The sequence below is a fragment of the Lonchura striata genome, chromosome 1 (assembly GCF_050655825.1).
Source record: "Lonchura striata isolate lonStrDom1 chromosome 1, ASM5065582v1, whole genome shotgun sequence".
In the NCBI taxonomy this organism is placed as follows: domain Eukaryota; kingdom Metazoa; phylum Chordata; class Aves; order Passeriformes; family Estrildidae; genus Lonchura; species Lonchura striata.
In genome coordinates, this window is record NC_140703.1 from 28,662,626 (window position 1) to 28,677,640 (window position 15,015).

The 15,015-nt window shown below is 42.9% G+C and overlaps 1 protein-coding gene across 2 annotated transcripts in view; it reads right to left on the reverse strand.

Annotated features, from left to right (window-relative positions):
• Window positions 1-15,015, reverse strand: part of NHLH2 (nescient helix-loop-helix 2) — a 49,435-nt gene that overhangs the window by 22,768 nt on the left and 11,652 nt on the right. For both annotated transcript variants that reach the window (XM_085572125.1, XM_085572133.1), the window contains exon 2: window positions 3,503-3,682. The gene's annotated coding sequence lies outside the window, so the exon portion shown is untranslated. The remainder of the gene's footprint in view (window positions 1-3,502; window positions 3,683-15,015) is intronic.

Genomic DNA, 15,015 nt, shown 5'->3' on the forward strand with positions numbered 1-15,015 from the left:
AGGGGAAAAAAAAAGAATAAAAGAAAGAATAAAAATCAAAGCTCTTCCATCACATTTTACGCATTTACATCTTCCTTGGATCCAGGAAAACGTAGTCTGAGCTTCTGTTTTACATCGTCACCCTTTGACTTGGCTCGAGGAGGAACAAAGCAGACTTGTTTTCCTTTCTGCATGGCACAGGCACAAAAGTAAACCACATCTTTGGGAGAAGCTTCCCTTTCCCCTTCTGCTTCTCTGAAAGGTTTGAATTTTTACCTTTTTTAATCCCCCCCAGTCACTGTTGTAACCATAATGGTTATTTTTATTCTTCTAAATTGGTTAGTCTTTTGAATTGACTAAAGGCAATTTCCCAGGTATTCTGGGAAAAGAATTACAGTTTATTAGTATGAGCAGTATCTTTTTCTCCCTGGCCTCAGTCCCTAACACTAGACCATCTTCAGCTCTTTTTGTAAGAGATCAATCTATTTATTATTTTATGTTTGGAAGCAAGTGAAGTGTGATCCTAAGGATGAATTATGGAATTAGGTGAGTTTATTGTCTTTAAAAGCAGATTGAGTTGGGCATGGCAACATCTCTGACCGTGGCAATTAGTGTGTCAGGAGCACAGGAACTAAAACCACACAGTGTACAATATGAAGCTGCATGAATCAGGGGAGGAGAAGGATACTGCTGCATTTGAAACAATCCCATTGTGGCAGACACCCCTCAATAATCCAAGGATTTCACAAAGTTTGCCTATAGTGCACCACACAGGTACACACTGTCTCATTCACTGACAGCCATATTCTGCCTGGTCCAACACAAATTTGTGCTTGATTTGACCTCAGCACGGCCCCCAAAAGGCAATCAGGTCACATCTTCTGTTGTCTGGCTGCAGCCAAGGCTTTATTGCTCATCAAAGCTCACCCATTACAGTGCTGGGGCAGCTGCTGCCTGGCCATGTTCCTGTTCATGGTAGTAGACAGGGCTTTGGAAATGGCAAATATAAACACAGGCAAAGGGAGATGATAGCAACAATGAGCATGGCTGTGATGGGCTGAGAGGATGGTGACCCATCAGAGTTCTCCAGAGATCCTGAAGTGCTCACTTAATGTTGATAACTATGAAATGCATCAGATCAGAGCACCTCTGGACAAACAAAGATTTGAGAGCTGGATATGCATGTACTTTTCCCCAGTTTTGAATTAAACTGACTTTTAGTTGAAGCCTGTGGTCTTCCTTTGCTTTTTTGCCTTCCTGGTAGAAGCACAAGGTGCCCAATTTGGGTCGCTCAGTTCAGGCTGAAGATAGGCACTGAGAGTGGTATTAAGTTGTCCAAGGGGTGTCATTGCAGGTGACATCCTATCCAGTGAGCATGCACCACCCCCAAAAGGCACAAGTCTTAAACTGTGCTTATTAGTGATCTGCCAAACTCCTTCGTTTAAAAAAAAAATCCATGATCATGCCTATTTGAATCCTGATTCTGCTCCCTCCCAGCAGCATAACATCCCTGCTTATAACCAGCAGGGTGGGAAATCCTCTGCTCTTCAATATTCCCTAATGTTAAATAACATGGGCCTCCTAGATTTTCATGCTGTACAAACACAAACTAATTAAAGTCGTACAAATACATCTTAGGCAGAGAATGAGAATCTGCTCACTTGAGGGAAGACCGCTGGCTTCCACATCCCAGGGAAAGCTCCCTCACAGTTTACATTGTTCTTTTTGCAAGGGATAATTTATGGTAAAGCCAGTTTCCACTGAAACAGCAGACGTGCACAGAGAGGAGAAAAAAATGTAAACACAACAGCATCTTTGTGAATGCAGTAAGGTGCTGGTGCCTGCCTCTGCATGCTCCATAATATATTAATACACACTGGCTGGCCAATCCCACTGGAGCATTCAATCATGCCACATTATAATAGAATTTAATGGAGTTGACAGCTAAGACCTAGTTGCTGGAGACATGTGAAAGACCTTTGCAATGAGGATAACAATTAATAAAGGAAAGCGCCATAGATTTTTGGAGAACCTCATAAAAAAGTAAAATATCGACATTGATCACGGCTTGCAAGAATATTAGACACGTAAATCGAGCTATTGCCTTTATTTATTTATTTGCACATCTTTAATATTATAGGCACAGGTTTCCCCAAGGCCAAAATGCAATTTCTCTCTCCATTTCTCAGCAGGAGCTTTTCATCTCCCTATTCACCGGGTTTTGAATTGCACATTTAATAAGCGATAAAGAATTCCTGTCTCTTTTCCTTGGGCTTTCAGACACAGTTTTTCCCTCCCTTCTGTCTTGTGATGGAAACAACAATCCCCTTTACCTGGCAGTAGGTTGTTTGGGGATGTGGGGGCAGTGTAAAAGGGGACCTGGAGCCCACAGGGAGTGTCTGGACTTCAGTGTCTGCTGATATGCTTTGTATGCCAGGTTGCACTGGGTATGGTAAAGAGGGCATGGGATCAACATAAAAGGAGGGAGAAAGAGTCTACAACACTGTAAACCAGCATTTCCCTGTCTGCCTCCCCAGAAATTTTTGGTAGGAGGTATAGCTTATGTCTTCACTGCCTTCATCCCTGTCTGGGGAGAGACACTCTTCACCCTTCATGGGATATTGTAGTCATTTTAAAGAATCAATCCTGTGGGTAAACTGCACCTATCTCAATCCTCTCCCTGATGGAGGTGGCAAAAATTTCATCAGACTGCAGCTGGGAGCATTGCTGGGCTCCCCAGGCTCAAATCTCTCTGGATTTCCTTGGCTGTGCTCAGTTAACACACTCCTGAATCAGGGCTGCCTCCTTGCCTCAGAGAAGTCCTGAACAGCATTTCCAAGAGTATTTAGGTGTGCATTGGTACTTGGTGGGATATTTAGAAACACACAGGCTCCTCACTGCCCAGAGGCGCTGCCCAAGCTCCTGATGCTTACAGTCCCTGCATCTGTAAATGCCCATGTAGTGCTAGAGAGCTGCCCTCAAAGAGTGACAGATTCAGCTCCTTCTGGCTTCATCTTTACACCACTACAAGCCCACTTATCTCATTTGGCTTCCTCTTAACCTCCCCTGATGCACACCAAGGACAGGATCAGCCTCAAATGAACCCAAGCTTCTGGTAATGCAAAGGCACAGCTTTGTTAAGTTAGAGTCAGTGAGATCCTTGTGGGATCCTTCCAACTCACGATTGCTTCATATGGTTCTATGATTCTACGAGTCCAGCTATGCAACCTCAGCTGCTCTGCAGCTTGGAGCATTGATCTCACATCAAAGCCTGTTGGAGGAGTCAGGAAAAAAACTGAGGGGTCAAATCCATCCCTGGTTTAGGACTCTAGAGGCTGATGGTGTTATAAAAGGGATGACTTTAGCATCACGTTTAGAAATTAAAAACAACTGAACGGGAACTTGAATAGGCATGGTGCAATTGTAAAAAAGGGACTAAATAATTAGATACTTCCATTTTACAACCAGCTGCAGTAGGTTAATTTCTTGTCAAGTAAATCAGCCTTGTTTTTCTTCTACTTACCTATGCACAGATGCACTTCCTCAGGACAGGTGACGTCTTGCTTGGAACAAAAGAGGCCATTTGTCCATATCACAGCAGCAGCGACTGCACTATGTCATCTCATGCTCTCCTCCAGTAAATTGAGTTTGTCAGTGCTCAGCCACGCAGCTGAGTGGATTGCTGCATGATGCCTCACCTCTCCTGGGAGAGAGAAGTTGGCATAAGCCATATCGTAATGGGATCCAGAAACAAAGAAGCGTGAATGAAGTGCTAATTGCATTCATAAAGACATTAACAAAGGAATTAAAATGGCAGAAGCTTCCTTTCCCCCTCAAGGTTCATATAAACAACCAAAAATATATTAATAATCACTGAGGTTTACACTACTTTGAAGGGATTATACAGAGATAGGGCATCAGGGCTTGGAAAGACAATGTCAGTAGTCTTTTTTATGGGATTCTGTATCAGAGATGAGACATTCCACTGCTTCTGTTTATCCAAATTTGTTCTTTTCTTTCTGTCTTTTCTCTACTCCTTATGCTCCCTTCAAAGAGCAGGAAGACTGTTCATTTTCCCCTGAAACTTTTAATATGTTGTAAAAATAATGACATAATATAAAAGCCTGTAAATTTTCCTAAAAGTTCCCCAAAACAAAATGATCTCAGAAGTTTGGCCAATGGCACAGTGGAGGTTTCTTGTATAAAATGGCCTGAAACATCCTGCCTGGATTTTTAATCCCATTCAATTCCATTTACCTTTCCATGGAAAAGGGGAAAAAAAGTCATGCTTTCTGCTTTTTTCTCAGTCAGTTTCTACATGATTTAATCCTTCCATTACCAAACTCTAGCACTCTGTTCTTATTTGCATGCTACTACTGAGAAAAAACATTTCTCGTTAGAATTCTCTCCAATCAATAGTGTCTTTCCCCCCCATGAGAGTAGTACTATTAGCTTTAAACATGGAAAGAGCTCATTTCACAGATGCTAAATTCTACTACTTTAAACCACTACTTTAAACTGCTTGTATCAGCAAAATGATAGCTCTTGCTTTTTCAACTACTTAGTTGTATTTATCACACCTCTCCAACTCCTGCACTCACCTCCTTTCCACCTGCTTATGTGGGTGTTGTGCTAGGGACAGGTACAGCTAAAGTCAGCTAAACAGTTTGTTCTGTTCACTAATCTTCAGTCACTCATAACTTTCTAAAATGTTTGTTCTGGAGGCTGCAGTCTGCTGGTGAATTTCTCTCGGAAAGATGAGTCCAAGCCATTCAGCAGTTCTGTAGAAGGAAACACTTCTATCACCTCAGTACTGAGGCTGAAGTGCATGAAGAGGCACCACGCATGGAGAAGAGGACCCTGAACCAACACAGTTGCCAGCCCTGTGTCTCTATGTTTGCTCCATCCCCAGCTAAGACTCAGGACATGTGAGTGGCAGGATTGGTGTTTCCAGCTCTGGAGGGCAGAAGGCAGGGAGAATTGGGAGCACATCCAGGGAGATGGGATGGGATATGCCACAAACTCCTGAAGGAATGAAGCTCAGACTTTCATGCATGTGGGAGGTGTGTGGGAGCATGAGGATGGGGTCCAGGTTGGGGATATGTACCTGCCTAATACCCCAGCCCCTTTAAAGGATCTGAACCATTCTTGTTTCAAGAGCATATCTCTTTCCATGGTGTGCACAGTTCTTTCCATGAAAGCCAGATTTGGGGTCCTTAAGACAATGGGTACTTTTGGAGCTCAAGCACAAACAATGGTGGGGTAATTGGTATTAAATCCTAATTCTGAGGTGGATTTAAAGCCTGTAGACCCTCCCACACTAACGTGATTTCTCCCACTCCTCACTTCCCCATCTTTGCTTTCCTTCTTTACTCCAGGACAAAACAAAATCCTTCAGAAATACACTCATAGCCCATCCTTTCTCCTTTGCCCCTGTCCTGTCCCTAACAAGGTCCTGCCAACACCTCCATGGAACCTCCACTTGCAGTGCTCTCCTGGCACCTACTCTCCTGCATCAAGAGCTCCTGAGGTCATGTGCTGAAAGCGTAATGGAAGGAGTGAGAAAAAGAGTTGGTGATAGGATGAAGAATGAGAAATGCTCCCTACATTAAATGCAAAAACTGAAATTAAAGCAATTTTCCATGTTACAGACAGCTACAGGAAAACTGGTTACCAGCTAGCAGCAGCAGGAATTTTCAGGAGCTGCTGGGAGTCAGGATGGGGCATTCTTCTCATGTCAGTATCCCCAGTTCAGGAAGGAAACATATCCCTGGCTGTGGCTTCAGTGCAGGTGAGTGGAGTGCAAGGGCAGCTTCAGCCCAAGTCTTGTTTCTGAATAAATGAAATGTACATCTTCCATGTTTTCAGCTGGGAGGGAGAAGCCTATCTCAGGAGTGATGGCAGGTGCTGCTGAGCTATTTCCATTTTCTAGCTCTGCAACCTCAAGAACCTCTTTAATCCAAACCACCCACCAAGCTCCATTCACTGGCCCTGAAGATCAGCCAATAGATTTGGATTCATTTTTAAGGCTGTCTTTAATTTTTTTGAAGTATCTTGCTGGCGGATTTTTGGTCTCACCTGTGACTCAAGAAGTGATTTGCAAATCTCATTCTCATATTTTCAGCTATTTAAAGGGGCACATCACACCAAGAATTTAGGTTCTGCTTTCAATAGAGGAAACACAAGGGTAAAGGTATATGAAAAGAAAACCAGGAGGTACAGAATGCTTTGACAGATTTGTTAGAGATGAAAACATACTTTATTTGATTTCTGCATTCCCTGGGGCAGTGAGGAGAGCCCATATGCAATTGCATTGAACTAAAGTATGAAAATCAGAGAGCAAATTTGACAAGAAGCTCCACCAAACCCACCCAGAAGCTCAGTGAAGTGCAAAATATAAAGCTAACAGAGGAAAGAGTGGTGTAGCTCAGGGGGAGGATTTCAGTTACGGTGTTCTAAGGCATTGGTAACAGGAATGGAGATAAGAAAATACACGGAAGGTACAACCCAGTGTGATGTGATCTTACTTGGGGGTTATGCTCCACAGTATTGACAGCTATTGAGAGATGTCAAAGGTAGACAGTAATTTCTTAGTCATTCATACAATTTTCTAGTCAATCATGCAATTTTTAGTCAATTCTCAGAAGGAAAAATGCACACATGGACATGTGTGTGCTGCTACTGTCCAAGCGCCTTTTGGTGTCTCACTTGCTGAAATGCTTTCAATTAGGGTTTGGAAGCGGTTGACTCAGTCAGCCTATATGACACTTGCCAAAGACAAAATTAGTTTCAGTCATTGATATTTTCCTTCCAAAAAACCAAAGCATCACTCTCCCCTTCTCTCTTTCCCCATTATTGTGGGAGTCTATTTCTCAGGTAGGTGTTTAGCTGATTTTTAATGTCATGGAAACTTCATCTGCAAATTCGTTAGAAACTCTTCAGTAAAGCAGCCTAGTAAAACAGATGATTAATATTGGTAAGCTCCTCATTTGCATATTAATTAGTCTCTGTACTCAACTAATTAAAACAGGCCTGCCTGTTTGTAGACTTTCTGAATTCCAGATTGTTGCTATTGCTCCCATGTAAGTGCATTTAGTGCAACTGAGGCAGGCCATTGATACTACAAACAGGGCAACCCAAGCAGCAGTAGCAATACTTTAAGGCATTTAAGTCTATAAGGGAAGTACTTTCAGTGTTTTCTTAAAAAAAAACCAAAAACAATAAACCAAAAACAAGACTGATGCTTGAAATAGCAGGATGTGACTAAGCAGTGCTTCTACTTCCCCCTTATGTTCTCACAGAGCAGGACAATTCCAGAAACCAGACAAATCCAAGGCCAGAGCGAGAACAGCACTGCAGGGCACAAAAAAGCCCAGGCTGAGCTGCCCTTAAACCTTGCAACTCACTTTTCTCCAGAGATGCAGCCTAAAATTAAGCTCAGACTGATGACTCAAGACACGAAAATTTGAGGTTAATTCTGACCTGCATTGCTCTGGCAGAATTCTGTTCAGTCCTCCAAGGCCAGGGATGGAACTGGGGCTTGGAGTCCTTGCATGTCAGCTGGATTTGCCCTTGCAAGCCTAGTTCATGGCCCCATGTGCTCTGCAGAGATGCTGCGGGGGCCAGGCACTGGCTGAACTTTTATAGGTAAAGAGCTGCATTTTCCCCATCCCACATTTCCCTGCTGGCTATGTGGATGGAACAACAAAGAAATTCCCCTGTTGATTCCTTGCCTTGAAGCTTTAGCACACCAAATTCAGTCCTCACATCAGCGACAAAGTCATCCTCCAACCCAGAGCCAGACAGTGCTGCCCTCTCCAACAGGACCCTGCCTCCTCCTCCCTTTGCCTGCCTTGAGTACACACCATTTCCTCCTCTGCCATCGGGCCAACAGGCAGCCCCCTCGTGTTTCTCAGCCAACACACCTGCTGGTGGCCATGACACTCCTCTGTCTTCCTACTACCCCTTCTAACTCCTCCTGCTGTTTTTACTTCTGGACCTTGGCTCTTTATCTTCTTCACCTTGTTGTGCACCTGTTTTTTGTTCCTCCCAGCTGTTCGCATTCCCCACTTTTCTATCCTCACAGTTGTGCTGGACTCCTGTAGAACTTCAGGGATTGAGGAGAAAACACTCAGGGCTGAGAGGCACTTTATGATGTATATTTATTGCCATAAAATATTTTACATGGCAGTGACAAGTAGGTTTTCTCAAACTGTCTGTGCACTGAGACTTTTCCTCACCCTAGCTGCCAATAGCAGTTTGACAGGTTTTATTATACTCCATTATTCACAACAAGCCAGGTCGCTGTGCCATATGCTGTCCAGTCCTGCTAAAGCTAACCATGTGCCCATGTTGGCTGCAAACCAAGGCTGGTTAAAACCTGCTCCTTTTTTGCATGCTATTTGTTTTGAAAGAATCGGAGATGGGCTTCATGTCAGATGTTCCAGTGTGTCTTATCACACACTTTGCTCACCCTCAGCAGCCCAAACACCAAAACAATTGGAAAATCAGGGACTGTGGTATGGTTTGGACCAGGGGTTCTTCCAGAAACATGCACTGTTCTGGAGCTGATGTAGTGTAAGGCAGGAAAAGAGCCTTAAATGTCTCTGGGGCTGCTGGCAGTGTGTTCAGCTTGGAGTGCAGCTTTAGATATGGCTTCATGCACTGCTTAGTAGGACCCACAGCAAAGAAAAGTGCAATGTTTGTAAGACTAAACCTGTGCTTCACCAACAACAGCTGTTTTACAGGCATTGCAGCTACAGCAGTCATTGTGTCTGCATGTGGCTGGACAGACTTCCTACTGCATTTTCCAATGCCCAGCCTGCTCCAATCCTGCACTCACAGCTCCATGGCCCACACAACTTGCTGTTTCTTGCTTTTTAGCTGCTTTTGTTGGTCTGTTTTGTTTGAATGTTTGCTGCCTTGCCAAACCCCGCAGTTACCAACACAGAGACCCATCTAGAAGAACATTTATTGCTGTCTCTCCAATCTGCCAGACTTTGGATCCCTCTCCTACTCATTGTTTGCACTGTTACTGTTCTCAGATGGATGTTTTCCTTCCTCTTGCTGCATCCATTTAGCTGATCCTTCTTGTTGTTCTCACAGCCTTTTCTTCCCAGATCCCCATCAAGTAAGCTTATGGCAGAGGCTACTGACAAGTACACCCATTTCTGGACATGGCTCTTGTCTCTTTGTGTGTGCTGTCTGCTGGTTCTCTTGCATTGCCTTTGATGGTGTTCTCTGTTTTGGGAAATGAGCAGAAACTGAAACTTTTTGCAAAGTGGTGCATTCCTTTCACCCTGCTCCATATCCATCACCATCCTGTGATTTCTCTGATCACAATTACCAGGGACCCTTGTGGTGAGTGGCACAGTGAGGACCAAACAGAGGTCTTACCTTCCCAACACTGTGCATATAGTGTCACTGTGATGGTACATGTGAATCATGGCGCCAGCCTCAGGCTGGAAACTGTGTGTCTCCCATTGCTCACAGCGAAGGCAGACTTAGGTCTGTACTGATGACATGAAGTATGTTTAATTATATACCCAGATTTGCCCTTGAAACATAATGTGAGGCCTGATTCTTGCATCTTCTCATAAGGTCCTTGATCTCCATCACATCCTTAATGTATTTCAGTTTCTAAGAGTCCAGCCATTTGCAGGAATTATAATTTTTATGCTGTGTATGAACATGAATTGTAACAGACTGCATACTTCATTTTTATTATACAGGGATCTTTTTGCCACTGTCTTTTTCTCTTCATATTGTCAGAAAACATCTATAGATTTTCTTCATTGTTTTCTGGCTTTAAAGTCAAGGCCAGCAAAACTCAGCTTCATTAGTCTCACAGATGGCACAAAGGGGTTACTATCTAATTTTATCTTAGTGTTGAAGGGCTTTCACCTTCTTAAAGTATTTTGGTAGAGAGCTAGATAAGTTCTACAATAACCTGTTCATCTTCACATATGACAAGGATGTTCTGGCATTCCACCATGATCCTATACAATAAACTAAGTACCAGCATCTCACACAGCCTTTGTTAGGCTGTCTGCCACCAGCCCAAGGTAAGCTCAGGGCACAGATGCCCAGATCTAGACTGAGCTGTACCTCTGCCTTATCCTGCCTTACTGGATGGTTTTCCAGACCTGTGTTGTAACCAGCTTTGTCCTAGCTCTGACCCCATCTCCTACAGCTTTTGACTGAGCTCTCTGACCTCAGTTCATCTTGTCTAGGACAATCAGTGGACTATCATTGCTCTGCCTTGCTCCAGAACTGTGAGATCATGTGGGTGAAGGTGCTGTTCTGCCTATGTTGAGGTCACCCCCAGCTTCCTGCCTGCCCTCCTTAGCAGAGCAGCCCTTATCATGCTGCTCCTTTGGCAGGTATTGTGTTGGTGCTATCAGGCATGTCCTGTTTGGTCAGTACCATAGCAATAAAAAGCAGACAGCTTTCCAGGAGAATGGAAGGAACCAACTCATCAGGAGAAATGGCCCAATGTTGTTGTGGTAGATCTAGAGAGACAATTAAGTCATCATGTCTATAACCTTCAGGGAAATGTTGGCACCCAGGTAACCTTGCTTTAGTACACTGCATACATCAATAACGAAATTCTGCCTGCTGTTGCGGGTCTGCTCTTGACACTTCTAAAGCACATTTGTTGCTTTCTTTGAATCTTTCCTGAAATCAGGATGTTTAGCTGTTTCAGGAACATAATAGGTTGCTGTTTCTTGTACAGAATAATGCATTTTCTACTATGAATTGCATTTACCTTCCACTGGCCAATGCATAATCAGCACACAGATATATTTCTCCCAGCTCATTTTACTGCTTATCATTTTTCTTAGTATTGCATGGCAGCTAGGTCAGCAGTCCAGCAGAATTCACATTGCTCATTGATCTTAGAGCAGTTAATACAATGGTAGCTGAATGGCATCCTTCAGAGATGTGCCTCGCATATGTGAATCTCCCTGGCTCTGTTGCCACACTACAGAAACCCATTGCACTGGAAGTCTGTGTCATGTACCTTACCATCCATTACAAAGCTGTGCTTTCCTCCTGCAGAAGAGATGCCTATGGGAAGTGAAATTGTGCTGTTTCTCCAGCATCTTCCACACCTGCTCATGACCTGTATGTTATCCACCTTGTCTCTTGAATTGTTTCTGTGGGATGTGTCCTGGATGATGATTTATTATTTGGCTGCCCTGCTTAATGAAAACTGTTAGCTCTGGCAAGTACATGTGTTCTTCTACATCAGCCATTGTTTTGATGCTGCTTTTTGCTCAGTTCAGCAGCCCTGCTACTCTTTCCCTGAGTTTTCTCTGGGTTTGTGTCTTTGGGCAAGCCGGAGTTCTTTCAGTTCACAGGTAGGATCACTTGCAGGATCTTTAGTGAGGCTCACTGAGAGTTTTGTTGTTGTTTCTTCCTCTGCCTATGTTTATTGTGCATGGTAAGTTTGTATAAGCATCAATACATTGTAACTTCCCTAAAAGCAGCTCTCTCAGTTCTTATTGCACTGGGGTTACTGTGCTTACCAAATATATTGCAGGCTTCCCTATATCATGGGGGTATGGGTGTGTTTTCTCACAAGTGTATCTCACTCTACTTAACCTTTTACTATGGTGAGATGTGAAAGAGATAGCTTTGACTTCTGTGTCCATGTGCCCCATAACCAAAGCAAAGAGGAACACTTCCTTGCAGGCTAGGGCACACAATTTTGAGACTTGAAGCAGACTACCCTGTGGGAATCCTTAAAATTAGGATTCAAAAAATTAAATCCTTAAATCCTTAAATTTAATCCTTAAAATTAAGATATCAAAAAACTTTTAAAGTAAGTTGCAACATTAAGTTCTTTGCTACCAGGGATGTGAGCTGCTAGCATTTTCGCATTGTCATAACCATGTAATGCGACTAATGCTAGAAAATCAACAGCTTGAGACGCGTTCCTCAGCAGTCCCATCCCATTCATGATTTATACCTAGACCCCCAGCTGACAATACTGCCCCTCCACCATTTCTGCAAGTTGCTTTCCTTCCACGTAGTCTCATTCTTGCTGTAGATCTCACAGGACTGCAGGCAATCACCCTCTTCTATATTGCCACATGCTCACTGGGTAAGAACCAGAAAGGTTCCAGCTATAAAAGAGAAGAATTCTCCTTAGGGATGAAGATGTGTTGTTACAAATAGCATCAAAATACACGTGCAAACTGAGTTAGCAGTTCCTCCAATATTTCCTTCCCACTTCGACACAGACTGCTACATCAGAAAAGATGTCTTTTGCTGGATCCTCAAAATCACTCCAAATGCTGCCCAAGGAACTGTGAGCCCTCAGCCCCAAACAACAGATGGATAGGTTTCAAAGGCTGGAGTCTCCACTTTGTCTAGCAGCTATTTTATTAGTGCCAAACAGATGTGTGTGCAAATGCCTCCTGCTGGAAGCAATGCCTTTGATCCCTGATATCTAAACTACTCACTGGTGGAAGGAGTCAGCAACTCAGGTTTAATAATGAGTTATTGTTACCCATTTCTTTCTTATTCCCTGGATCCTCTCCAAGATGAACTGATGGCTTTGGTAGATCACTTCATAGAAAGAAATAAGACATTGGCAGCTTCTACAAAATATCCCAGGCTACAGAAACCGAAATCTTCAACCTCTGCCCTTCAACCCTCAAGGAAGAATGATACAACACATTATTGTAAAAGGATCTGAAGATGATCTTACCTATTAACAAATCACAGAAATGTGCCCTAAACCCTATAGATTTATTACCTTTATCTGACCATAAATGCTGCCTCTCTTGCCCAGCCCTGGGAAACACCTTGAGGAATGGTATGATTGACCTTCCCTGCTTATCCACCTGACACAGTGCATGAGCTTACAGAGGATTCTCTGCATGTGACACTACTTCTAGGCCAGAAAGAAATGTGTGTTGTGTATTGTGTGACTCCAGAGTGGCAATTCATACTTGGGAACTCCTACCTCTGTCTTGTTTGACAAGCAATATTACAGGGTGAGCGATCCAAAGAGCTTGCTGAGTCTCACACACAGGTCAGTGCCTTTGTTTAAACATTCAACACGCTTCTTCCAACTGCCTGGCAAAAGGAATGTGTTTGGAGGTGTAAATGATTTTGACAATTCAAGTGTTGTGTGTTAATACACTGATCAAAACGCTGAGAATTTTCAGGTCAGGGCACATCTGTTCATCTCAGCGATTTTGTTAAGAGGTAAAGCCTTATAGCCTGGGAGACACCGAGGAAGCATTGCAGGATTTCTCCGTCTGGCAGGATTCCTTTCCAGTATTAAGTAGTGCTGGATCTTCACCACAGAAAGATTCCTGTCAGGGTCTTAAGCACTAAACAGACACCTCAGCAGATCAGTGTTAAACCAAATGGGACCGAAAAGGCCAGAAGCGCCTCCATGCTGTTTCCCAACCTCAGCACTGATGAATGGCGAAAGTCAACAACCATTCATCAACATGGCTAAATGAATGCAAGGAGTTTAGACAATGCTAAAAGAAGGAGCAGAGTCATGGGGCCAATCTGCAGAGATATTCTTGCTCATGTGAGCTTTGGGTCAGTTCCCTGCCTGTGCTGCCGATTCACTAGATAAATCTGGGCATTTCTGAGGCTAACAGGAGTTTTCCTGTTGTCTGACAGGAGTTTGGCTTTAAACTGTCATTGTCTTCCCTGCTTAGGAAATATGGATACTTCTGCTCACTAGGGGTGCTCTCTTTCGGCTTGCACTGCCTAGGATGTAAGAAAAAGCTAAATCTCCCCGCCTGGGTGCAATGCAGCTTGTCTATCAAGAAATATCCCTGAGAATAAACACTTCTGTTGAGTTGCTGCACTTCATTCCTAACAAAGCAGAACAATTTGCATTACAACTCATTTGTTTCAGAAGACAATGGGTGAAATCTGGAGCTTCACACTTGGCTTTCACTCTGTCTGTCTTCAGTGGGACTATCGCCAGCTAAAGAAGGGACAGAAGACAGTGTAAGATGCAGTAGTACCAACAGTGCATTTTTACAGTGCTATTTGTCCAAAGGCTTCAGAGTGAGTATATTTATAAACTAAAAGCTCAGGGAAATCAGTTGAAATCTTTGCATTTATCTTAAATAGCTTTTAGATCAGTGACAAAATAAGGAAATATGTGGCTTCTGGAAAATCCTAGCATGTAGGCAAGAATACTCTGGTTCCTCTTGGAGGCTATGGGGAGGAATGGAGGCACAGAAGTGAAATGGCTTGTCTGGTGCTGCTTGGATAACTTGAGATTGACACTAGGTGAATGCATAGATCTTTGAAGTACTGAGCATGGCGTGAGGATGTTCAGTTGATGTGAAATGGGATAAACTTCAAAATGCAAATTCAAATTGCTTCAAGAAACTTTTCAATAAAAAAAAAATCCCAAAGTCTCATGTGGATTTGGTATAGCATGAATTAAGGAAAAACTTCTTTTAATTGAATCTAAAAAGCTCTCTTGACTATTCTCTCTTCCATTTATGCCTTTCCCCTCCTTTGGTGTCTTTGTAGCTGTTGTGCTTTATTTACAGATAACTGGAAATGGAACATAAATTATCACAATGGAATTCTAAAGAAATCAGCAATTTATGAGTGTATTTAAAATAGTCTTGCTTAGAGGTATTAATGATGGATGAATGGATGGATGGATGGATGGATGGATGGATGGATGGATGGATGGATGAGGTGACAAAAGCTATGTTCTGAAACTTTGGGAGAAAATATCTTAGATTATCTAGTTCTGGCCCCAGATTTTCCTGGTTTAGAGAAAAACTAAATCCCCAGACCTAAAATCTAGGAACGGACTTTCTCAAGTGTTTTTGTTTCTGTAGAAGATTGATCTGCCTCTGATCACAGCTCTCAATTCACTAAATTAACAAATCTTTATTGACTTTCAAATAGCTGAAAATATAAATCCTTGTCTGAATTATGGAGTGTGGTTCCTTATTCTAGTATTAGAAATATAACTTACCTGATCATATATAATGTAACTGGCAATATAATCTATGTGGTCATGATGAG